Here is a 26,328-nt window from a genome sequence, read left to right as displayed (position 1 = left end):
AGACACTTTTTACGACTTCATACTTATGCAATAAAAATTAAGTGGTTACCTAAAGACCACTACCAAATGACAAAACCGTGATTATGCATCTAGAAAATCCTTCACAGAAATGGATGTTAGTGGAGAACTACTTATTATAAACATGAATAACCTCAAGATCAATGCCAACATATTTACTTTTTTATGAAAACCAAGGTAATTCTTGGTTCCTTGAGAATTAAAAAAAAAAAAAAAACGAAAGTAATCAAAGTGATCTTGTAAAAAATCTTGATGGACCAAGTTATGCTAAATCTGGGTCAAGTATGAGACTCAAACGGCCTACAAAATTGTAGAGGTCATTGAAAGCAGAACATGCCTCTTAAATTACAGTTAAATAACAGAGATTAAATTTTTTAAAGTAAGTTTAAGCCTAGTCTTAAATTTATTTCTTAGGGGAAAAAATCAGAGATACATTTAGTCTCTATTTATTTCTTATGTACTTCAAAACATAATCAAAACTCAGGAATTCTTTTTTTTTAATATTTTATTTATTTGAGGGGGGGAGGGAGACACACACACACACACACACACACACACACACACACACGCCTGGGTGGCTCAGTGGTTGAGCGTCTGCCTTTGGCTCAAGTCATGATCCTGGGGTCCTGGGATCAAGGCCTCATCGGGCTCCCCACAGGGAGTCCGCTTCTCCCTCTGCCTATGTCTCTGCCTTTCTCTGTGTCTCTCTCATGAATAAATAAATATTTTTTAAAAGAGAGAGAGAGGGACAGTGCATGAGCAGGGAGAGGGGCAGAAGGAGAGATGAGCAGATTCCCAGCTAAGTCAAAGTTGGAAGCTTAACTGACTTAGCCACCCAGGTGCCCCAAAACTTTGGAATTCTAAGGAAAAGATACCAGTATTTCATTGAATGAACCAGTATGTCAATTGACAACTCTTCTGTCACTAAACTGAGAAGTTTAGCAGGCTGTGATGAAGATGAGAAATGTATAAAGCTTTAAAGAAAGGGAAATCAAAAGATTATTAGGAGAGTATAACTTTTTTGCTGAAGTACAGTTGACACACAAGGTTGGTTTCCGGTAAACAACATAGTGATTCCACAGGTTTATATGTTATGCTCTGCTCATCACAAGTGTAGGTACCATCTGTCACCATACAACCCTATTACAGTACCACTGACTGTATTCCCTATGCTGTATCCTTTATTCCATGACTTAATCATTCCATAATTGGAAGCCTATACCTCCCACTCCCCTTCACCCATTTGCCCATCTCCCTACCCCCTCCTCTCTGGTTCATCTGCAAATCTACCTGGTCCCATACAATTTTTAAGTATCTTACTTTGATCAAGAGGGCTGTTTCTGTTCCAAATCGTGTTTGATAATGAGTTATCCTGTTTGTTTTGAACCAACTGGATCCTGCTTTCTCCTTTATAAGCCATATTCCCTATTCTATTGATGTCATCACTGTAGTTTCCCCCACTCATAATCTCTACCACTACCATGTTGGCCTGTGTGACCCTTGAGTGACCTGAGTGTGTATCTATCACCCCACTCAAAGGCTGGTTGTAGGAGCTGATCCTCTTTCCCAACACTGGCTCCCAAACCTTTTCCCAAATACTACCTCTGATTAGTCCCTGGAAGGAGAGGTCTCTTCTTCAGTCAAGAGTGTACAAGGGATTTCCTCTCCTCATCAAAGTAAAAAACCTCCTAATGCCCATCTTTAGCCTCCAAACTTCTTAATGCCACACAAAGAAAACAGACATCTCTGTTCATTGAGTGCAGTTAGTCCAACATCTGGACTGGGTACTGTTAACACTTTAGGTGCCCTCAGGGTACAGGTAGGCACTTGAAGGAGGTGTATCTCATCTCCATCTAAGGGCAGCCACCACTTCTCAGCTCCTACGGACTGCTGGTCATGCAGGGAAGAGTAGAGGAAGGGAAGTATTGCCAGAAAGTCTCAATTTTCTTATCACGCCAGAAACCCAGAGTTCTCTCTAAAATTCTCCTCTCCTTTTTAAATGTTGACAACAAATTCCAAATGTTTTTAGACACCATGTTAGTGTCTTTGCCACATCTAACCTATACGATGCCTGTTGTGGAGATAACCCCTCCAAAAAGCTAAGAAACCAGAGTAATAATTCCCATCTCTCTCTAGTATCTGTAAAGAACTAACAAATGGGGAGCACCATGTGCTAGGCATTGTGCTTTCCATGCATCATCTCCTTTTGATTCTCATTAAAAACTGTAATATTGCCACTCTGGTTGTAAAGATTAAAAAAAGACATTCAGGGAAGTCAAGACCTTGTTTAAATTTCCCCAGCCAGGAAGTATCAGGATTTGAACTTGAGTCTCAACTTTAAACTTTACCTGCTTTCCACCAAACCACAGGACTTGCCGCTAGAAACAATAGCACAAAGCTGACCTCGCAGGGACCTCTTAGGTCCTGGGGAAGGTTGGTATTGCAGATCTCCATGCTGTATGCTAGGGTATAAACTGCCAAGTCTGTTGTTCTGAGGTCAGTGTTCTAATGTGGTCATCTCAGAAGTGAGAAATGATACTGTCTTCATCCACGTTTCAAAAGTCTGATGTGGCCCTTCGGCATGGTGTGCCATCTGTCAGAAGAAGCCATAAATCTGGCCACTAACTGTATTTGCAAGCAAAAAGGCTCTTAAAAATAGTGATAATTTTTAGAAAGACAGAATTTTTTTTAGAAGCTTTTGTTCTTTGATTCTTTCTTGTATCTATAGGTCTCACATTTAACAAGTTGATTCGGGGGTGCCTGCTGGCTCAGTCAGTAGAGTGTATGACTCTTGATCTCGGGGTTGTGAGTTTGAGTCCCATGTTGGGTATAGAGATTACTTTTAAAAAGTTGATTTTAATCCTATTATTCCAACATCAAAGAGAGAAAAAAAGTTTAACATCAAATGGATCAGAAATGAATGATTTTTACAAAAGAAGTCCAATAACTTCATCCAGCACTCTTTCTTAATTAAGTTAACTTAAGCAACTTTCCATATTTTCCTAATGCTTCTTTTTGGCAGAAATAAAAGCAAAAGCAAACGAATCCAAAATTAGTGCACAGGCCAGTTGTGATTTTTATTTGCCTTAATTTCACTTGACAATAGAGCCATTGTGAAGGATAAACTTCCTCACAGAGGTTCCAGCTCTTCCCTCTTATACTAACCCATTCAAGAACAAGCTTCAAATTGTTTACAGAGCTGTACAACTCTAAGAGTTTTTAACTGTTTATCAACCCATTACCTATTTTCAACTTCAAATGCAAAAAAAAAAAAAAAAAGAGAAAACCTCTATCCACAGTATATTATGAACTCAAAGGACAATTTTTTTATTAAAAAAAAAAAAAAAAAAAGCCTGGAATCATGTGGGGCTGCAGTCCAGTGCACTTTATGTAGCAGAAGTAGCCCACCCGCATCACCTAGGAGACCTATGCTGCAGGGCAGACAGGATACGTCCACACCCCCCACCACCATCCTTGTGAAACTCACCAGCTGCCTGTGCATTAGAAGCAGAAGCTCTTACAAAGGTATAACATACAAAGTGAGAAGCCCAAGACATAGATAAGCAAAAACACCCGCTAGGGATGGTACTGGCAGCTGTTCCACTTTGGATTTTCTGTCCCCTCACTCTGGAATACCTTTCACCAATATTACTGCCATTACCCCTAGGTCTCTGTTCCCTTGTGACCTCTTCCATGAGACCTAACCTGAACAGTCCATACCAAACAGCACACGCAATCCCTACCCCCTCCTCTCGGCTAGCCAACCTCCCTTCCTTACTCACCTTTACATTTCATCCTAGCACTTAGCACCACTGACATCTTGTGTATTGACTCATCAATTTATATTCTACTTAACCACCAGTAGGATGGCAGGTCCATGAGTGCTGGACTTCTGCTCATTCCCTTCACTGCCAACTCCTCAGTATCTAATAACTAATCAATGCATTACTTTTTAAATGTAACTAATTAACATGCAAGTGAACAGATGATAGATCATTAATGACCATACCCACCAGAATGCAGATGCCTAAAAGCAGGGCTCCATCTCCCCGCAGCCTCCTGTCCATTACCCACAACAGTGCCTGGCATATAGTAATGAATGGCTGCATCAGGGAGTGAATGAATCACACACTCTTGTTCATTCTGCAGCCAAGCTAATTCCCTTGACTGGGCAACAGTATTTTTCTATGTGCAGTCAAGACTCCAATGGAGGTTCAGATTCCGTTTCTTCTGGTTTTGATTGGGACACCTCCAGATCTTTGGAGGTAAATTCTGCAGCTAGACAATCATATCATTTATGTGTTAATATCCTGACTCTTAAAAGTGCTGTTGAAAGGAACAGATGCATTTCAGCCACCTCATGGGATGGGGCGTTTTTGGTAAAGAAAATGTTTAGGGGAAGTCAGGAAAAAACAGTGATCAGATCTCAGAAGGTTGGGCAGCCCCGGTGGTGCAGCGGTTTGACGCCACCTGCAGCCCAGGGCATGATCCTGGAGTCCCGGGATCGAGTCCCATGTCAGGCTCTCTGCATGGAGCCTGCTTCTCCCTCTGCCTGTGTCTCTGCTTCTCTCTCTCTCTCTCTCTCTCTGCATCTCTATGAATAAATAAATAAAATCTTAAAAAATATTTAAAAAGATCTCGGAAGGTTCAGAAAATCATGAGTCAAGATTCACAAGGAGTCTGTGAACCTGGAAGTAGAAGCCCCTCGGCCTTCCGTAGGCAGCACTATTGCTCTTGTAGGCTCACATTCTGCCACACTTTTCCCAGGTAACACCTTGGGACACAGAAGATTCTTAATCACCTTTACAGCGATAAGGATTAGAAGAGAGTGAGGATTCCATTTCTGTGTTTCCAATAGTACACCATTCAGTCCCCAACTACTACAGAACACTTCTAGTTTACAAAGGACAGCATTAAGAAAATCGATTTTGCCACACACCAAGTGCAGTAGGCTATATTATTGCTTAGGATATTTGCTGCCCTTCCCTGTGAGAGGATTATCCTTCCCTGTCCTGGTGATGTCAGACTTGATCAAGTCACTTAGTAATGAAATGTGGCCAGGAGCGAGTGTGTCCCTTCTAAGTGAAAGATTCAGGACCGTCACCTGGTTCTGTCATGCTGTCTTCTCATTCTGCCTGTAGACAGAAATCTTCCAGGTAGAGGGCCACTCCTTCAGTCTAGGTTCTGGAAGGCTGAACACATGCGACAGAGCTGCTGCTGACCCAAAAAGGATATATAACAAGAGCAAGAAATAAACCATTACTGCAAGCAGCTGAGCTTTTCAAAGAAGATGCTAGTGCAATAGAACTTAGCCTAAGCAGAATGGGAACTCTGATGATGATTTTCAGTGATTGTTCATTTCCTCACACTCCGTGCTGTTATTAAACATGTCAACAAAGAAGTGGTATTGCCATAATGGTAAGCAAGGTTTCCACTCTTGACACTTGAATGTCGAGACAGACTAACTGGCCCAGTAAGGGCAAAGGCCAACATAAATCAGCCAAGTCATGGACACCTCCCCCATTCCCAACACTTAAAACACCTAAAGTGATAGCCAAGGTTCCCAGGAGAGAGAAAAGCAGACCCACTTCCACAGAACTGGCTTTTTGGGGAGAGAGTATCTCGTGAAATTTTCACCTGACAATTCACATGGGCAGACAGCAGCCTAAGAAACAAATTGAGGTCCATATAGGCCCATCATTAGAGTAACTGCACACTTAATAACCTGCATTTCCTAAACTGTCCTTCATGTCATCTGTTCCTACCTATGGTATAGACCTTGCACGTACTGTATACCTGGAAGCTGACTGCAGAATGGTATTTATGAGGCACCCACATGTGAGGAACACTGTATAAACAAGCAAAGCAGACTCTAGGTATGCCCTGAAGTCAACTCAGCTTAGAATTTAAGTGCAGGTAAGGGAAGAATTTACAAGGATATAAATTTGGGGTTTTCCATAATTATATATAATGTAACATCAGTGTAAAAAGAAAATATGATATGATCTAGACAGGCTCCCTTAAACACACATACACAATTTAATAAATGTGACAGATATAAAAGCCAGAATCTTTTTGTGATGGTGAGTTGACTCAAGAAAAACCCCCAGGAATGTTACTGTTTGGGCTACAAATTTCATCATCATGGTCAATACAATGTCTATGCTCCCATAGTTCACAGTAAGCCGTTTCTGACAGATCACAGCATCTGTTATATTTAATGACTCACAGGTACCATGTGTCCATCCAAGAGATGTTGAAAGTTTCATTAAGTAGACTGATTAACAAGATCTAAAGATTCAGGGCTCCTTATCAAATTCTCTTAGAGTCCCTTTAACAGTAAGGGTTGACCAGATGGAAGTAGAGGGAAAGTCCTCACAGCTGGGTTTCCAATGGTAAACTTTGTGGTGGTCCAGAGCCTGTCCAAACAGCCCAGCCATCACTTCTGCTAGGGTAGACACTGAGGATGTGGCTTTGCTGGCATGACAGGTATGTGTGTCATTCTGCAGCATCTGTGGTACCCAATGAAGAAATACTCAGACGCACATCTGAAACCTCTGCCCCTTCACAAAGATTTCCAGCTGTTTCTAATCCTGGGCAATGAGAACTTATTTTAAGAGACAAAGGTTTCTTTAAACCAATATCCATAATTTAGAGACTGGAAGGAGGGTCCTGTGTCTAGAATGCCACATGTGGTCTTCAGATGACTCTGTCCTTAAATCCCCCATGGTGGCAGGTTCTACACAAGAACATGTTTCCCATACTCATGAACCACTGCATTAGAGACCAGAAAGGGAATGGACCCGGAGGGAAATATGGCCAAGGGGCACTACTTTACTGGGTGTGACAGTAGTAGGCACAGAGGTCTTGACCACTCCAAGAAACTTGTTACAGAGAATTTCTTCTACGTTGCAAGAGTCTTTTACATTGCCTATCATCCTAGGGCCATTGGAGAGGCTCCCTATTGCTGGTGCTAAGATTTATAGCCGCATGTGAGAGGGCAATTACCCTCTCCCCTGGTCCTCCACTGAAAGGCAAGGACCCATACCATCAGTGTTCACAATGTACTGCTCATGCCCTTAGCCTCTCCTACCTTTTGCAAAGGTCATGAAACCGAAGTTCTGCCCATATAAGCAGAAGCGAAACACATAACTTCCAAGCCTGGCCCAAAGAAACCTCTCCTACAGCTCTTCACTCACTTTCCAAGTGAAAAGATTCAGGAGATTAGAGAAGTTGGGCTACAAGGTTGGGAGAAGCTTGGGTCCCTTACTTGTGGTGAAGAACTGACCCCAAGCCCCCTTGCTGAACCATATCTGGCCCTCATTTTAAACAAGTGATAAGTATTTATTGTGTAGGACCTCTGAATTTTGGGGTTTATTTGTTATAGCAATTAGTCTACTCTAGTACAATGGTAAATTTGCTTTAACCGACCAGATGGCTTTAATCTACAATGCAGAACCATCAAATACTTGGGAATATGTTGATACCTGGCGTCAATAAGCCCCAGGCAACAGTCTTGACATTCAACCTTTTATGGAACACTACCAAATCTGGCCAACAGGATCCAACTATTATCTTCTCTAAGAGACACAGGAGGCCTTTCTTTCATGTTTTCCTTGTGTAGAACCTGCCACCATGGGAGATTTAAGGACAGGGTCATCTGAAGACCACATGTGGCATTCTACACACAGGATCTTCCTTCGAGTCACTAAATTATGGTTATGTGATTAAGGAAACTGTGTCTCCTAAGTCATGTTGAACATCAGCATTCAATTCACCATTGGGACTTCCAGACCAAAATGACTCTTTAATGCTCTATCAAATTTTGATTGGGGGATGATCACATGGAATCCATGAATCACGTTTACAACTAGAAATGTATAAACTGTGTTCACTTGTCCCAGGCCCAGGCTGTTACATTAAGATCTAGGATATGCAGTGATGCATTCTACTTTAATTTTCCACCTTCATTTTACACTTCAGACTTCCAGGAGTCTTGCATCTGTTTTCCAGCAACCGCAAAGACATCCTCTAATTGCTTCTGAATGAAAGCAGAAACTTCATTTCCTTGCACAGAACATGGGGGAACATTACACATACTTCAAGCACAATAGGGCTGTCTCCCTTTCTCTAAATTCTGTGCATTGTCTCACTGGCAAATACGTGCTTTTTCAAATCAAAATAATACTCCTAAAAAAGGCAATCTAGTTTTTTGAAGTTCTTCAAAATGAGCTTAGCCAGAACACCAGGGACTCCAATTATGTGTATTTACCTGATGTACTTTTATAGGAAGCATAATTCAAAAATTGCAGACCGACTTTTACACTGTGCACTATGCATTTAAAAAATGCACTTATGACGTTGAGCCCTTTCTTTTGTGGTTTCCTCATGCTACCACTCATTTAGAGTAGTTTCCTGGTCTTTCCTTATGTGAGGCAACACAGTTAACCTTCAGCAACATAAAGCACTTAAGGGTTGAGCAAGCCTTGCTTTGCACCCACTTTTCTCCTGCATTTGATTTTTCATCTGGTTTTAATCTTTTTTTTTAAGATTTTTTTTATTTATTCATGAGAGAGACAGAGAGAGAGGCAGAGACACAGGCAGAGGGAGAAGCAGGCTCCATGCAGGTGGCCCAACGTGGGACTTGATCCTGGGTCTCCAGGATCATGCCAGGATCACACCCTGTGCTGAAGGTGGCGCTAAACCCCTGAGCCACTGGCCCCATCTGGTTTTAATCTTATGCAATGATGTAGGGAAAAGCAAACTCTGAGACCTGGTCATGAAGCCCTCACCGATGCCCAGCAGATGCACAGGAGATGTCTACTAAGCACAGGGCTATGATGGATCTCATCTGGAGAGCTGTGTTTCTAAAGGTGCCTCAAAAGTTCTTACACTAATTGCTTACACAAAGACACACACTGGACAGAAGCCTTTCTTGTAAGAAAGCACATTCCCAAAGAAATGTTATTTTTATAGCTAGCCCCATGGGCTTTGACTGGAAGCAGTACACAGCTTGATCCCACCCCATCCTCTATGGGAGCACCAGCACTTCCCCCCAAACCTGTCCTTGTCCTTTAAAGCTGACAAGGAACTTGTGTTTCTTCAAGGGCAGGCTTCACTGACTTTACCATAGTTATTAAAATATAACGTCAGGTAATTATTTTTTAGACCAGGCAGTCCCCTCCCATTTGAGCCTTTAAATAGGTTTTCGTATTACAGGTCACTCTCTTAATTACTTAGTTTTGAGCCATATTCAGGGAAGATATGTTAGCTTGCATAAATTTTAACAAGGGAAATTTGGGATGCTTATAGATCTTACTATAGAAAATCAGTTAAAGAAGGGGTTGTGGTGGGCTAAACATGGCCACAAATTCTCTGGTGCTCCTTTCATCAAGAGGGAGACTCTATTTCCTCAGTGCAAATCTGGGCTGGCCTTATGACTAAACTTTGATCAAGAGAACATCAGAGAAGTGACATCGGGGGACTTCTGAATGCAGTCACCAGACCTTGCACCTTCTACTCTTCCCTCTCGATCTGAAACTGCCCATCAAAAAGCCTGCATTAGCCTCCTTGAGCAGGAAAGGTTACATGGAGTGAGAGACCCATCAACATCCAGCACCAACTACTAGACTTGTAAGTGTGGCCATTTGGACAACCCAAGTAAGGCTAGCCGAAGAACAGCCCACATGATCTACTGAATCATGAGGAATGATAAATCGCTGTTGTTTTAAGCAACAGACACGGATATGGTTTTTTGTACACAGCAAGAGGTAACTGAAACCAAAGGCAAAAAAATAAATGACAGAGACTGATTATTTATTCCTGGTGGGTGTATCTATGTAATTCCAAGAGTCAGATTCACTGGAAATAAGTCTTTTAAAGATTAGGTTTGAAAGCAATCAATAAATGGTTAATTGTGGAGAGCACAAATATGCTTGTATACAGCAAATGGGAAAGTATGTTGAAATGCTGCCTGGGTGAAGATTTATGGTTCAGGATGAAAGGTCCTATGACACCGATGATTCAAGAGGTGCTGTGCCTCTAACAACTTAGACTAAATTACGGACTTTTGGAAAACAACAGGATGAGAAATGCAGCTCTCATGAGATGACAAAGACATTGGCATTTAATATGCAAGTGAAGTTTTAATAAAACTGTTTCATAAAATATGATAGTATAAAGGCAGTATTTCTAATTTAAGACGTTTTTGAGGGGGCGTCTGGCGTCTGAGTGGTTCAGTCGGTTAAGCAGCAGACTCCTGGTCTCAAGTCAGGTCATGCATGGTTCCAGGGTTGTGGGATTGAGCCTCATGTCGGACTCCCTCCTCATCAGGGAATCTGCTTGTCTCTCTCTCTGCTCCACCCCCTACTCGCCCTCTTTCTTCCTAAAATAAATAAATAAATCTTTAAATAAAAAAAGACATTTTATATGTGACTTATCTGAGATCCTAAATACATAGAGCTGAAACATTTTACATTACGAGTTGACACTAGAGTATTGCATCTGCATCTATAAAAGTTTACATATTGAAGTTGACCTCTTCCAAAACAACACAAAAGTTGTTCTTTATTCTTCTCGTTGGGGGAAATGCTGGAATTGGCATGTATATGATATTTTATAAAATGATAAAGCTCAAAGGTATAATAAATGATTGGATACTACAATTTAGTGAAAGTTACTCTGCGGAGAGACAAAAACTATTTTTTGGAAACAATTGCAGTTAATTAAATTACCTGCCAAGAGGCCTATTTATCCAATTCTTTTTTCAAAATTTATTTATTCATGAAAGAGAGAGGCAGAGACATAGGCAGAAGGAGAAGCAAGCTCCCTGCGGGGAGCCCAATGTGGGACTTGATCCCAGGACCCCGGAATCACGCCCTGAGCAGAAGGCAGATGCTCCCACTGAGCCACCCAGGCGTCTCACTATTTATCCAATTCTTGAAAGGCACTTCACCATTACTAGTGATAGAGGCAATGAGATAGTCTATCCTGATGTATGCCAACATTTCTTGAGGAGCAAAGAGGTTCTGGGAACTGGCGGTAAACTTTAAATTCCATTTATGGAAGTTAGTAAGGCATTTGCGTTGAATGTCAGCAAAAATGTTGCCTAACCTCATGAAAATATGATCTAAATGGCTTTTTAGTCCATCTAAGTATGACTCACCTGTGGTATATATATTTTTAAAATCATACTAAGAGCTCCTACTTTAAAAAGATATTTTTCTTCTGATTATCAAAGGCACATGTTCACTGTAGAAAACATAAAAAAAATTTAAGACTATGAAGAACTATAATTTCCCATAATTTCACCATTCAAATATGCCCAATTTAGCTAATACTTACTGAGTACTGACTGTAAGCCAGACAGTGGTCTAAATTTTTTACATTCATGAATTCATTTAATCCATGTAAGTCTTTGAGTTATGCATCAAAATTCTTTTTTTTTTTTTTAAACCAATGAGGAATCCAAGGCAGAGAGAGAGAGCTAATGTAACTTTTAGTTATATGATCCATTAGACTATAAAAAGAAGAGCTGAGTGTTCTGGCTCAAGGCTCAGGTTCTGAATCACTACATACGGTACTGCCATGGAGCTGGCATTCTATTACTTCCCTTCCAGTCTTTTTTCTGTATCATATATACATTGTACACACTACTCTGGACTTACACTGAGTTTTTTTTTTTTTTTTTTGAGATCCCTAATAACCATCTGTCGAAGTCTCATCTTTGCCACAAAGTCTCTCCAGGTGTCTCCAAACCCACGCTGAATTCTCCTAAGTGGCTAAAGTAGCCATTTCAAACACTGAGTATTTATACTGTGGAGTTCAGTTCTATACCTTTCACAGGTCATTAAGCACAAGGTGTAGAGACCACATCTGATTTTATTTTTATCTCCCAACTTTCTGAAACTGTCTAAAATTCTATAAATGCTAGAAACATTTAGGTACTTGACATATTTTCAACAGAGTAGGATATTAAAAGAGTAATACTTGAGTGACTATTTTTAAAAAACTTGAAATATTTTAGGGCTGTGATGAAAGATATGTCATCAGAAACTAAAGTTGTGTGTGTGTGGAGGGGGGAACAAACAGAAGATAAGAGCAATCTGCAGTTTCTCTGGAGAGGGAACTATGAACAATGGGGTCAATAATGGGACAGGTCTTCAAAGTTCTATAAATGACACATGGAGAAAGTACACAATAAAATATCTACTTTGATGGCATTATCAACTCATTATGGACAGAGAAATGCAAAGCACAAGATAAATCAGCAGACGTATTTTACTGGTCTCTCTGGATGACCAGAAGCCATCAGGTCAGCAGTACCTGGGAACACATTGGTGTGTTTGTGTTATAAGAGCAATGGCCCCACCATCACACTGCCTGGGTTTCAATTCCAGCCCCATTGCTCTGTATCAGTGAATCTGTAGCAACTCATTTTTCTAGAAGAATTATAACTTAAATCTAAACAAATCATTTACATGGATCAAGGCACAGTAAAAGGTCATTCTAAGACCTCTTGTGGATGATCACCATATGAAAAAACACACATATTCACTTCATACAGTTATGTGGAATATCACCAAAATTGGTACTCATGAATCCTAAAAGCATCACTTTCAAAACTGGAGTTGGTCATCACAAACGGTGCCTTTCTGCTCTGGGCACTACAGGTGTCTGGCACTTCTGGCCCTTTCAGGTTCTACTTTTGGATTCCTATTTTACCTGTTTAACTGCAAATACACACAGGCCATATTCATGGACAGCTTTAAGAAGGTGAACATGACATCAATAGAGAAATGCCCAGGGCTCCAACTTTCTATTGTTCCAAATACCACTATGCAGCCATTTGCCAAGACAGCATCCAGAGCCAAGCAGGGTCCCAGGATCCAATTTCAGCAGGCAGGCAGACCCAGAACCCAGCACCTGAGAGGTCAGCACCATGAGGCAGGCACTTAGGAGATGGCATCTTCCAACAGCCCTCAACAGCACCGCTTGATCTACCTTGACTGGCCCACCTGCTCCTCAGAATCGTAAGGGCAGCTCCTGCCGTGAGATGGGGAAGCATCTGAGAAATGAGGGAGTTACCTTACTGACAAACTAGGCCAAATGGAGTCTTGTGCTGAGAACACCAAGGACATCTCATTCAGACTTTAGATGTACTCTTGCAAGCTTGCAAATGTGATTTGGCCATAGGGTTTTCTCTTTTCAGTCTTAACTACAACTTAAAAATAGAGGCATTCCTAATAGATCAAGGATCCAGTATTTCTTAAGGCTCCGGCCTCTTTCACAGTTGTTCTCAGAGATAGCTCTCAATGCAGCTGGCATTGACGCACACCAGAGGCATGTTTTATAAAACTGGACCAACTATTCTACTTAGAAATGAAGTTCACTGTAGGGTGTGAGCTTAGCACGGCCAATCCTTGGAGCTATCACACAGGCTATCTTCTACATTAACATCTCAAATAGACCACTAAAACTGCAAGCTAACAAGCACACTGAAACGAAAGTATCACTTCTTGCCTAACTCAGATTCAGCACTTTTAGTTATAACTATCCAAATAAATACATGCTCATTATCCAAATAAATAAATGCTATCAAAAAAACCCTTAAAGAATAAAACACGTATAATCAACAAGTCTGTGCTTACCCAACCAGCCCCCCACCACAGTTAACCCTGTGCGTTTCTTCAAATTGTTCTTGGCACAACTTGTTATTTTACACAGATGAGACCACATATGACACAGTTTTAAATGTTGCTTTAAAAAATAAATAAATAAATAAATAAATAAATAAATAAATAAATATAAATAAATAAAACAAATCTTGCTTTTTATTTAACAATGTATCTTAATCTGTTACATATATTTGTTGCCTTTATTGATTAATCACTCAGTATTAAGCAGGCTCTATATGCCTGAAGGTGGGGCTTGAACTCGGGACCCAAAGATCAAGTCACATACTCTATGGACTGAGCCAGTCAGGCACCCCTTAAACTGCTACATATATTTGAATAGTAAATCCTGAAGGTTACCTCAGAGAAAGACAAACATTCAAAGGTACCACCATACCATGGTGCCAACATACCCAGTTCCACTGTATTTTTTTTTTTTTAACAGTATTTTTTCCTTGAATCTCCACTATCTGGATTTTCTCCTGGAAAGAGTGAGTCAGTAAGATGGTTTTTGAAAGAGTATAAGAAAAAGCTCGTAAAATCAAGTACTTTACTTTGAGAAGGAAGGAAATATCTGTTAGAGTTACTGTTAAAAACATTTTCTGGGTTTATTATGTGCCAGGCATTAACCTGCGGCATGTTTCTCTACAAGTTTCATAATGTGCATGAGATGTGATATGAAAACTGAGCCCAATACTGTACCTTTTCATCAAAATCTCCACAGTGTATTCCCCACCTCCAAATACTTGCAACAAATAACAAAACAAGCATAATTTTTAAGGGGAAAAAATTTTTAATCCACTTAGATATCTTGTTCATTTCACAGCATGTCTACCTACACTGACATTTGTTTTGAGTGTAGCTGACACAAAATGTTACATTAGTTTCAAGTGTATAACATAGCAATTACGCAAGTTTATACATTATGCTCTGCTTACCACCAGGGTAGCTACCACCTGTCATCATGCTATTATAATGGTCACTGACTATACTGACATTTAATAGTAATAATAAAAATAACTGCTCATATCTACAGAGCCCCACGGGATGCCAAACACCTGGAGTCTCAGTACACAGTCGGGGGCGGGGGACAGGTAAGCTGAAGGCCCCCAGGGCTAATAGTGCTGGATATGCACCTGCTCTATCCCCTGTGCCTTCAGGACCCCTCTTGTTAACACCTTAACAGGTGAGAAGAGGGGTTACCAACAACATCCTTCTCAGTAAGATCATAATCGAGGATCAGAGAGTTTAAGAAATCCTTTGGAGAAGGGAGGATTGCAAAAAACCCTATTAGCTACCACTATGAAGGTTATGAATAGTAAGTTTTAATAAAATGTTCTACAACTTTGCTACATACAAAATCACAAAATGGACCAAAGGCAAGTAATTTAGACCGATCAGAAATGCCTGAGGGCCTGGGACATGCAAAGCAATTTGGCTTATATTTATTAAGTACTTACTACGAATGAAGTAAAAGAGGCAGAAAATCTATTAGACTAAACCATAAGGAATTGCCAGTATTTGATAATTCTGACCTATAACAAAAAGAGACCTCATAGGGCTCACCCTCGAAGTTCTAGCCCTTGAGACATTCGCAAGTCCTAGAAGTCATTCAGAACATGTTGGCAAACCTTCCTGGATCTTTAAATTTCTTGGCTATACCAAAATTCTGATTAAAATGCTTTTCCCCCTCAAAGTCTTCCATTTTAGTGTGGGGGTTTGGCTGAGCACTGCGGCAGACTTTTTTTTCCACAAGATAGTGTAATAAGGATCATTCTGAGGGAAGTCAGCCATGGTGTGCGTAGGGAAGAAAATCACCACTCTTTCTCAATAAAGTCCAGGGCCCAAGTTTACCATCCGGCTCTGTGGCTATCTGTGTGAGCACCAGAGGAACAGAAGCTGTGTGAAGGGAGAAACCGTATCTGTCCTACACACGGTTTCCCAGCACCCAGAATAGGGCTCAGCACAGGGAAGGCACTTGGTGTCTGTTGAAGGAGTCAATTAATGAATGACTCACACTGGGCAAAATACACTGGATGAAGCTCAACTTCTATTTCTCCACTAGAAATGAAAGTACTGGAAGACTGAGTGGGAATTAAATAGACCATGCATAGACTGCCGGATTATCTGTAAACCTGAGGTGGCAATCTATTGGGGAACAGTAAGGACCAGCAGGAGGAAATGAAGGAAATCTCACCCACCACTCATGGAACCTATGGTCCTCACTGTCTGTTGGGCAAACTTTAAACCCCTTGAAACCATCTTTGCAATGGACTGACAGCCATCTGTCCCTTGGATTGTATAAGAGCTTTTCATTTAGAGAAATAACTAACTTTATGAAGCACCCTGGTGTCATGCCCTTTCACCAGTGATAGGATAGTTTTAACATGTGTGACTGGTCATGGATTTTTCCCTGCCATGGGATTTTGGGTGATGTTCAGACTTCAAGGTTGCACAAGGCCTAATTGAGACTTTCCTAACTAGCCTAAAATATTTTACAGTTGCTGTTAAGTATTTTAAAATTTCCACTGAGAATGGCTCCCCCACTTGTACACACACGTGCAAAATGTATATAATAATTAACTGTACTGTTTTCAAATTGAAGCTAACCAAGGACGTTATCAAATTCTAAGAATGGGAAGACAAAGCACACTTCTCCAGACTCATCCTGAGAGTCAATGTCACATGTGAAGGAGTAGATGACTTATATTACATTGTATGTGTCCACATGAGGAAATAAACATACTTGGGAAACAGCCTGAGCTCAGCAGCTGAAATACAGGGTGAGAACTTCCAGGTCTGGGTCTGGCTTTACTTCCCCCTCCCTGCCACCTTTGCACTACCAGGCACCCAGGCTGTAGTCCCTGAAAGGTCCAACACCATCCTGCATCAGACACACGAGATGGATGCACAAAACAGAAGTTGGAGTTCCTTCTACCCCACTCACTACAACAACCCAAGTAAGGAATCCTAAACTCCTGAGTGGCTGTATATGATTCATCTTCTCTAGGGTCACAAAGAAAAATTCTAACCTTTCATGAACTTAACTCTGAAAATAGGTGGACTCACATCATTTCTGTGCTGGTACAAAATAAAAGTGCTAGTCTTAATAGCAGTAGTTTCCTTCTTAAAGCTGATAAACCTTACTTGATGAAGAAAAACACTCAAAGCAAGGCTTCCCTACTAAAGCCTATAGTTGTGGGTGCCTCAGTCACCATCCCAGCAAGACAGAAGCCACTGGTGCAAAGGAAATCCCCCTGCTAAGAATCCATGGCTTGTGAAGTTGTAAAGATTTCAATTAGCAACCTGTTGGTGGCTGGAGGTGGGAAACAGCGCAAGGAACCACTCCTCTGAGCTTGTGCAGCAGCCATCTGCTCCCTCAATGGGCCAAGAGGGAGGAGGTTGAGCTGTGTGGGGTCAATCAGCTGTTTCCAAGAGAAGCTGGGGAAGAGACCAAACTCAATGTCATGTAGGGTTTAAGTGAGATTAGTGCCACTTCCATGGCACCTTCAAAAGGGTAAAAAGAGTCGTTTTCTGTTCTTGCTGAAGCTCTGAGTCTGCTGAAGTTTGGTGGGTCAGACCAGAGACAGAGTCAACCTTGAAGCTTGATTTTATTTACTCTTGGCAAGTTCCAACTTCCTGGTTCTAAGGGGAAAGGGAGGGAGGTGTTTCAAAGTCTCATAAAAAGGCTCCAAATGCTTCTTGGACACCAAAGAGCTCTTACAAAACTACATTTTGATGAGCTACATGTAAATGAATCAGAAACATATGGATTTCATTTCCTTTATAATACACAGGGGTTTAGGAATGAAGAGGTGGGGGGAATGCTCCACAAGATGAGTCTGGGCTCTGGTGAAAATGTTAAAAGGGGTGGGGAGCCTCAGACATTTGCTAAATTAAGATGAGGATAATAACCAGTGCATCTCTTCCTCTATGTGCCTTTGGTATCCGCCAGCCAACCTTAGATGCTGGTGAGAGAAAGTACTTACATACCTAAACCTGACAACCTGGGGTCTAAAGCTTTCTTTGATGCTGGGGACCTGGAAACTTTCTGTAACAGGCCAAAAAATACTGAATATTTTGGGGCTGTTGGGAATCATGAAGTAGTATATATAAAAATTTTATGTCCCTAGGATTCCACTAAAGGGAATGAGGGGGTGTTTCCATATGAGGGGCATACTTATATGTGCCAAAGCAAAGAAGGAATCCTTCTCCTGGGCATGCACTAATCTGAGGTTCTTCAGAGCACCACATTCTGGAAGCTTGACATTCCCATTGTAAGCTCAACCCTCCCAAATCCCTGGGGGGGGGGGGGCAGGCTGACATCCACACACCATAGAGCTGTGGTTTCTGCCCCTGCCCTTTCACACATGCATTTTATTAAGCTAAAGAATTATGGGGAGATAATAAAGAAACCAGGAGTAAATGAGGTTTCTGGAGTGAGCCACTTGATAGGGTCAACCACTCAACACCTGCTTTGGCTAAAAATTAGATAAACTGTTTTAATTTCACATGTCAGAAAGCCAGCGTGTCTAAATCAAGAAAAAGTGATTCTCATCAAAGAAGAAAAACAAAATATAAAACAAAAAGCAGGAAAAGCAGATGCTAGAAGACATAAAAAGAAATGGCAAACAAGCCAACGTTACAAAGGCAGTCCCCTAGAATCAATGAGCAAGAACCTGAGAGCAGCTGGGAGAGAGAGAATGGGACAGAGAACAGCACCTGCCCCGTAACAAGCACAAAGCTGGCTGGCTGTCGTTGCGGGGTGGGGGAGACTCTCCTCCGTCACAAGAACCATTTCTTTTGCTAAGTCACATGTTTGGTGGCTTATCTCTTCTCGCCTCTGAACACAGGCACAATCACTTTCTGTTGATCATAATGTTAAGCTTAATTATCCAGAGGTTCCACTTGAACATTTCCTTCCTCAAAGCTGAAGCGATGCCATTATTTCTCACTTAATTGCAGAATAAGGGGTGCTCTGTTTGTCAAGTCCAGGATTTGCTAAGATAACAATGGTGAATGCCGTGGCAGTGCATGACTTCAGTGTTCATGATTACTATTAATTAAGGGTCTGTCAAATGGATAGAATGGGCTCTTTTCTTCTCCATCAGCTAACGCTGGGCACTTCACTCAAGAGAAGCTGCATGGCAAGGAGGAAGAGTGAGTCAAGCTGTGCTATTGCTTGCACTCAAAGCCCAATCCTGGAAGGCCATGAGGATGGGACACAGAACAGTTGCTTTTACAAGTTCACTCTTCCATAAAGGTCAGGCGAAGACAGACGGGCAGCAATGCAGCAAGACGACTCCTGGGACAGGGCAGAGGGCAGAGTTGGCATCCTAGAACTTTGAACATTGCATAATGAGTTTTTAAAAAGACTGAGGAAAACACTTGGGGAATCCAAGGGGACTATAAGAAGTCCCAAGAATCAGATAAAAAGAAATTTAGGGTCTCCATTTAAGAAATATATACGTTTAGTCATAGACTATACATTCTGCAGCTCAATCGTCCTCTTTTGGGGGCTAAGTACCATGTTTTTTTATTCATCTTTGCACTACTGTGTCACATTTCATGCTGCCCAGAGCACTGTAAGTGTTGCCACTCATCTGTTTCCAAACTAGGTGTCTCAGTAAAGCTCCCCCATCACAGGTCATTTGCTAGCCTGAGTAACAATTCCATAGACCCTTGCCATATTTTCCTTTCTGTTTAACCCTAACCCGCCTCCAATCTAGTTCTTTCAGATCCTGGTCTCTAGCTGCCCTACCAGTTAAGATAACTGATTTAAAGAAGAAAGCTAATGGCCCAACTTACCTAGAAATGGAGAACTATGATATTTTAATACTCGTGCTGAAAGTGTTTGTTCTACTAAAAGCAACACTAGATATATGTGTTGGTATCACTTTTTTTTTCTGTAATAGACTCACCTAAAGCTACTGGAAAGATCCTTCTAGGCCAGCAGTCCTTAAAGTGGGTTCCTGAAACTAGTGCATTAGCATCATTTGGAAACTTGCTAGAAATACAGGACCTCGGGTCCCACCTCAGACCTACTGAACCAGAAATTCTGAGGGTGAGGGCCAGTGGGTTGTGTTTTAAAAGCCCTTCAGGAGATTATGCTGCATACTCAAGTTTGAGAATCACTGTTCTCAATCCTGGTTCTGCATTATCAATACCTGGAGAGCCTTTCAACGTAGGGATACCTGGTCCCACCCTAGATCAATTAAACTAGAATTCTCTGAAGGTGGGGGCTGAGCTTCAGTCTTTACTTCCAAGTTCCCAGGCTGATTTAGTGTGCTGTCAAAATGGGAAACCACTGTTGCCGGTGAGGAGCGCTGCCCCACTCAGCTTCCAGCTAAATCTCGCAGCAGGAGACACTTTCAATACTATAAGCAATGACCCTAAAGCTCTGTTCCTGTTGTGGATGAAGAACTACATTCTAAGCACAAAGGCCGATCTACATACTGTGGTTTCCATCCAAACAGGCATTTCTCTAATATCCTTTTTGTGTACTAGAAAGAAGTGTGAGTGCCAATGATCAGAACAAGGAGGGGGATGAATTAATGTTCAGAAAATAAAGACAGCATCTGGGCCCACCTCAGAAACCAGATTCGTTAGCACAGGGGTCCCAGGGACATGGATGCTCCCGAGTGTCCCTGCCCTGCTGAAGCAAAATGCTGCAAAACGCTTTTTTTTTTTTTTTAATGTTTATTTCGAGAGCATCAGAAAATGAGTTCAAGCTGAACAGCACTGAAGAGCTCTGGATGTGCTCAAGGAGCAGCGGTTCACTCCCCTGCATCTGTCATCCTCACGGTCCATGTCTGAGGTGGTAACAATTGCACTGTCATTCGCTTCAGTTCAAGTGGAACCAGAGCCCTGGCACAGGCGGCCTCCCTGCCCACTGCTCTGTGCGGGCCTGGCCGAGCTCGCAGGGTCTCGGGCCACTGACAGTAGGGACAGCTGCACCCCCGTCTTCCCACAGGCCAGGCACAGCCCATCGCACCCATTTCCCGCAACCCGTGATGAAGGCAGGCCACGACCGAGGAGAGGCCGCCCTGTTCGGACACTGCTTTCCCATCAGTAAGCTGGGACATCTTCCTCACTTCCAATTCACGTCCAAGGAGCTTGTTCTTGAGAAGCCCTGCTCTCCATAGTCAAGTTTCCGTCTTCAATTTCTTGGATCATAGGTTTGGATCCACACTTCCCAGTAACAGTGCCTTCCCTCCTCACTGCTTTGCCAGTGCCCCAAGTTGTGTGCTGCATATCCAGTCCCACTAAATATCTTGTCTGTGGACTGCACGTTTTAAACTTGCCGCTATATGCTCTTCCGTCTAGATTCCATGATAGCTTATGTTCATCTCAACTTCAGGTTCACAAGAGACACTGTGACAACACAGGACTCAGAGCAGACTCTGAAGTCACACCAGTCAGGTTCCTCCACTGGCTGCTCCACTGATGGGTACTACAACCTTAGTAAGATCATTCTGACGCTCTGAAGCTTCAGTTTCTGGATCTGTAAAACGGAGGTATTACGGTACCTACTGGAGGATTGTTGTAAGCCATGAAGGAATCTGTTTTTCATGTACGGATTTTAATCTAAGAAAACATCAGTCTTAATTCCAAAAATACTCTTTAAAAATGCAGAGACAGCAAGGACATACACCAACATTAGAACACTCCTTTTACAGCTCAGGAGGGAGGAGATGGGATCAACCAGAGCTGGTAAAAGGGTATTATTATCTGTCTTTCACAGTATTGACCCCCTTAAAAGAGTTCCAAGCCACTATAGTAAAATGTCAACACACCTGTTAGAATAATGCCCATATTCATGTTTCAGTCACTACTCACAGAACTTGAGTGTATTTAAATCTTGAGTATATTATCTGATGAAAAATCAATTTAAGAAAAGGAAGCACAGGGGATCCCTGGGTGGCTCAGTGGTTTCACGCCTGCCTTTGGCCCAGGCATGATCCTGGAGTCCTGGGATCGAGTCCCGCGTCGGGCTCCCGGCATGGAGGCTGCTTCTCCCTCTGCCTGTGTCTCTGCCTCTCTCTCTCTCTCTCTGTGTCTACCATAAATAAATAAAAATAAATCTTTAAAAAAAGAAAAAAGAAAAAGAAGCACAACAAACCCACAAACAAAACTCATTACTCTTGAAAAAGTCACAAACCACAGAAAAATCCTGTTTTTAAATTACTTTCCAAAGTTATGGTATCACCAGTTTTAGCTGTTTCACTTTGTCACTTCCATTGTGGCTAGGTAAGAAAATGTTTATATTTCTTTAGAGATGATGGATACTGAAGCATACTTCATTCAGTACATCAAGAAGAAAAGGAAAAAGAGAAGGCAAAAAAAAAGCCAATGTAGCAAAAATCAGACCTATATGCTGAATGTAAGTAACAGTTACAATTGTTCCAGGTTTCTTTGGCTACATTTGAAACTAACGTAATTATTTTCCTAATTGTAATAGTAGAAGCCCACAGAGATAGTCCTGAAAGTGGTAAAGGACATATTTTTGGAGTCTATGTCTTGAGGCAGTCAACTACTAATCCTTTTGTTACACATTGTTGTATTTATTTCTCATAGCAACACAATGGCTATTACCTTTCTCTTAATGTACCAGAGGTTAGTACCTCACTTCCCGCCACATTTCTAGGAGGCAGCTGGGCTAAAGACCCATCCATGTCCAAACAACTGATGCCTGTGGTCTTCCAGTCCATTTCACTGCCTCTCCCTCCTTCCATGTGGATAGTCCTCTCTACTCGAGGTCAGGGGCAGTTTTACAAAGGCAAAAAGTCCAGTCACCTGGAGTACATTTATTTTCTTACCTCTTTCGCTAGCACATTCCTCTGTTCCCATGGTTACTCATCTTCCCTGGAGTTCAACTTCCTCACCTGAACACTGCCTCTTGGATTTCTTATGGGAATGAAAGGAATAAACAGGAGCATGATTTTAACTCCATACCTTGGAACAATCATATATAGTAAGTGCTATATCCTCGGTAACTATATAAAGCTATATAACTGGGGTAACTATTCCCTATATTAGGAATTAGCTAGTTGCGCTGGTACCTTCTTACCACTCAAAACTTGCCCCTTCCCCATCAAGTGTCCTAATGACTATTTATAATTGGATAATAACTAGATCTAGACAGTAGGTTCATCAGGAATTCACACAATTATCTCAATTCCTCATGACCCTATAAAATTAGGTTATTTTCTCCCCTGGGAGGAATATAAGCTATAAGGAAATCTTTATGGTATATACAGGTTGTGTGTCTAAAATAACTTTCAAAAGGACAGTTTATTTTTTATCAAGTAGATTCTGCCAAAACTAAGCAGGATTATATAAAACATACCGCTAACACATCACTATTTGTGTTATTCAGTAAATTCTAATTGGACTGATCAAGATGTCTACCTATAGGTATCTGCCTAGGGAAAATAGGTGCCACTGTTTGGGAGAAGTATGATTAATAAACTGTTTGGAATTTGAAGATACTGAAATATGGTGTTTGGAAAACAGCTCTCCAGAATGAAGGTAAATGTTTTTATTCATGGATAAACAGCACAGCTTAGAGAGCACAGTTGCTCAGCATGATGATTCACGCATTCTCAGCAATGCTTTACTCAGTAATAAGCAACACCTACTCTCTGCTCACCACTCTGGCTTGATTCTCTGGTGGACAGACAAGTATCAGGTGACCCTAGCTCCCATAATTTAAAGAGGCAAAATGAGCACATAAAATAGAATAATCAAGGGCTAGGGGTGAGACTATAAAGAGGGGAAAGCGTTTTGAGACTGTAAAACAGTAGTAAAAAGGTCACATTTTTCTACAAAGTCGTATCATTTGTTTCTTCATAGCTCTATAAGAACTATTATCTCCATTTTGTAGATGAGAAAGTTAAAGGCCAGCAAAGCTAAATAACCCAGGTCCAGTATTTGAACCCAGACACTCAGATACCACAATTCACATCCTTAAGCATTCCATGGAGAGCATTCCACAAGAGAGAAATGTCAAATATGTGCTAGAGCAGTTAGCTGGCAAAGGAAATGGGGGAGATCATCTTGAGTTCTGGCAAAGGACAGGTAGGATTCGGCTAGATGAAAAGGGCACGGAAAGGGATGAGGAGAGACGCTGAAATATGCATGGCACACAAATGACAAGAGGGTTCATCCTGACTAGAGCTGGGGTGGGGGTGGGGGGGTGGGAGGGGTAGCAGGGAGGGATGTATAAGGGAGACAAAAATAACAGAGAATGGGGGTTGGGGAATATGAAACCTACAAGTGTATGCAAATATCTCACTTTGCAAAGCAGAGGCCAAGGGAGCCTAGAAGTCTGGGCATCACCAGCACAGAACTGTTAGCTAAAGATACAGGCAGCTCTGGGATAGAATAGAATGTCAGAGTCTGAGTGTGAGTAATGACCACCATTTGGGCAGGAGAAAAAAACCAAGGAAGGGGAATATATGTTTTAACCATTTTATATATACCTACAAAGTACCATCTGAATTCATATGCCAGCTATGAAACCTAGTAGCTATTATGGTTGTCAAGTTAGAAAGCATCTCTGGGCCTCAATTTACTCCAATGTAAAATATGAATAAGAATACCTATCTCACAAGATTGTTGTGAGGATTGAAACCAACATACCAATGATGTGAAGAACAATGCCAGGTGCATAAATAAGTACTTTCTAAGTGTCAGTTAATTGTTAATGCTGTTGTTACCATCATCATGATGGTTCATGAAAGCATGGTCTGCAGCAGAGTTTGTAACAGGGAAAAATTAGGAACGACCTTAATGGACATCCACAGAGAAATGGCTATTCCATGGAAAACCAGGCCTTGGTTTAAAAAACCATTCCATCCCAACCTGGAAAGACCTTCAAGATGTAAAGGTTAAGAGAAATAAATTAAGACAAATTCCAGAATCCCCATAGATAGTCACTAATTGTGATAATGCAGTGACATCATACTGTCTTTCACACAAACATCTTCAGTGTCTTACTAAGTTCTCAGTAGAATGAATCTTTGCAGACTCCTACATGGTAGGGAGAGCAGTTTTCTATAATGATGCATTGAACAAGGCCAAGCACATTGTGAGGGCTGAGCCAAAACCGTGAGTGACAGGGAAAGGACCAGATTCCAACAGGCCTGACTGTCGCCTGCTTTAATCACCAGACAAAGCAGATAAGTTGCAGAGAGGATAGAAAAATTAAACATGTCTGTTTTTGCTTTTTAGAGGCAATTAGGGATTTATAGCCAAAGTGTTGTTATATTTTGAATCAGAGCCAGAATTATTTTTTTTCTTTCGGGGAAGATAATTATACCATAATCACTGACATTCTAAAGGAACATTTTAGAGCCACTACCTTATTCCTCCAGAACAAGCACTAGTTACTTAAAAAAAAAAAAAAAAAAAAAAGAAAGAAATCTAGCCATGTCCCTTGGGACCACAAAGCAACTATGAGTGTAAGGCCTTGGAGAAGCTTTCAGAAGGAGCACCTTTGTTTTCAGAGTAAAACAACAAAACAGAGCAGCTGCAATGGTTATTGAAATGTGGAGCCAAATCGAAATTTACAAACCCCTAGGGAGAGCCCTAATTTGCAGAATTTCCTACAGTCCAAGATGTTCAGAACAGTTCTATTCTCTTCAGTAACTAAAATTTCCCCATTGACATTTTGTAAAAACTATCGTTCTCCTTGGCATATCCTTTCCTTGTGAGCAACAAGGACTGTCTTCAGATTTGCTCCAGCATAATGACCTCCAACTCCACATTAATGGAGTCTGAACCAACGCCATGTCTTAAAGTCCACAGATTTGGAAAAATAATGCTGACAGAAAACATATACTGAATTTCCACAGTAGATGAGGGGAAAACTCTATGAAAAGAACAAGCCTTAGGATATGGAAAGATGACAGGGAGAGGCCAATGGTGACCTTGGTCCTCTGCTTCTGAATTTAAAGCCACTATCATCCAAAATGTATAAAAGTAAAAAAGAACAGGCTTTAACACAAGACTGGTCATAGCTAGATTTAGGTCTTCCTTCCATGTTCTTATCCATAGCTAAATGCATACCTTGATTCAAAACCTATGTCCAAAACCTAATACATGCAGGGTGCTGTGCGAATCATTGAAGAGGGCAAAGTAATTTAGAAAAGGCAATAATTACAAGAATAAACTTAAGAAGTCACAAGAGAAAATTCTGAAAATGTCCCCTACCCACCATTTCTCTTTCCCAAATCTGCCACACTAAGAAATCCTCTCAACTTTCAAAATCCCTGCCTTTAAAAGGAGTAGAATAACATAAACTCACTCTTTGCTCTTTGAAATTTTTAGAGTGGCTTATAAACACCAAGGAAATCTCAAATATAATACGCAATAATTCATTCATAATCTATGAATGTTTTTCATTTAAGAAACTTGAAAAGTTAAGACTTTGCTAAAAATGATTTCAGACAATATAAAACACATATCATTTTATAATAATATAAAATATAATCATATCTAGTATAAAGAATACTGTAATTTTGTCTTTTTCCTGTTGACAAATGGTATACTATGCCCCCTCCCCAAAAGGGAGCTATCAGCATTTGCACAAATATTTTCAAGATAGTTCAGATATCTAAATAAAGCAAAGAGA

General features: G+C 41.1%; 1 protein-coding gene and 1 long non-coding RNA gene across 3 annotated transcripts in view; both read right to left on the bottom strand.

The window, feature by feature from the left end:
* PDZRN3 (PDZ domain containing ring finger 3) overlaps positions 1-26,328 on the bottom strand; it is a 237,565-nt gene that overhangs the window by 142,660 nt on the left and 68,577 nt on the right. The gene's annotated exons all lie outside the window — the stretch shown is intronic.
* LOC119864652 lies at positions 10,144-24,569 on the bottom strand. The gene is made up of 3 exons (XR_005374722.1): positions 24,336-24,569; positions 22,511-22,598; positions 10,144-10,402 (listed from the first exon to the last, which is right to left on the bottom strand). It is a non-coding gene; the product is annotated as an uncharacterized LOC119864652 (long non-coding RNA).

This window comes from Canis lupus, chromosome 20, assembly GCF_011100685.1.
Source record: "Canis lupus familiaris isolate Mischka breed German Shepherd chromosome 20, alternate assembly UU_Cfam_GSD_1.0, whole genome shotgun sequence".
Taxonomy (NCBI): Eukaryota; Metazoa; Chordata; class Mammalia; order Carnivora; family Canidae; genus Canis; species Canis lupus.
The sequence above is the reverse complement of the archived record's forward strand: the minus strand, read 5'-3'. Positions and strand labels throughout refer to the sequence as shown.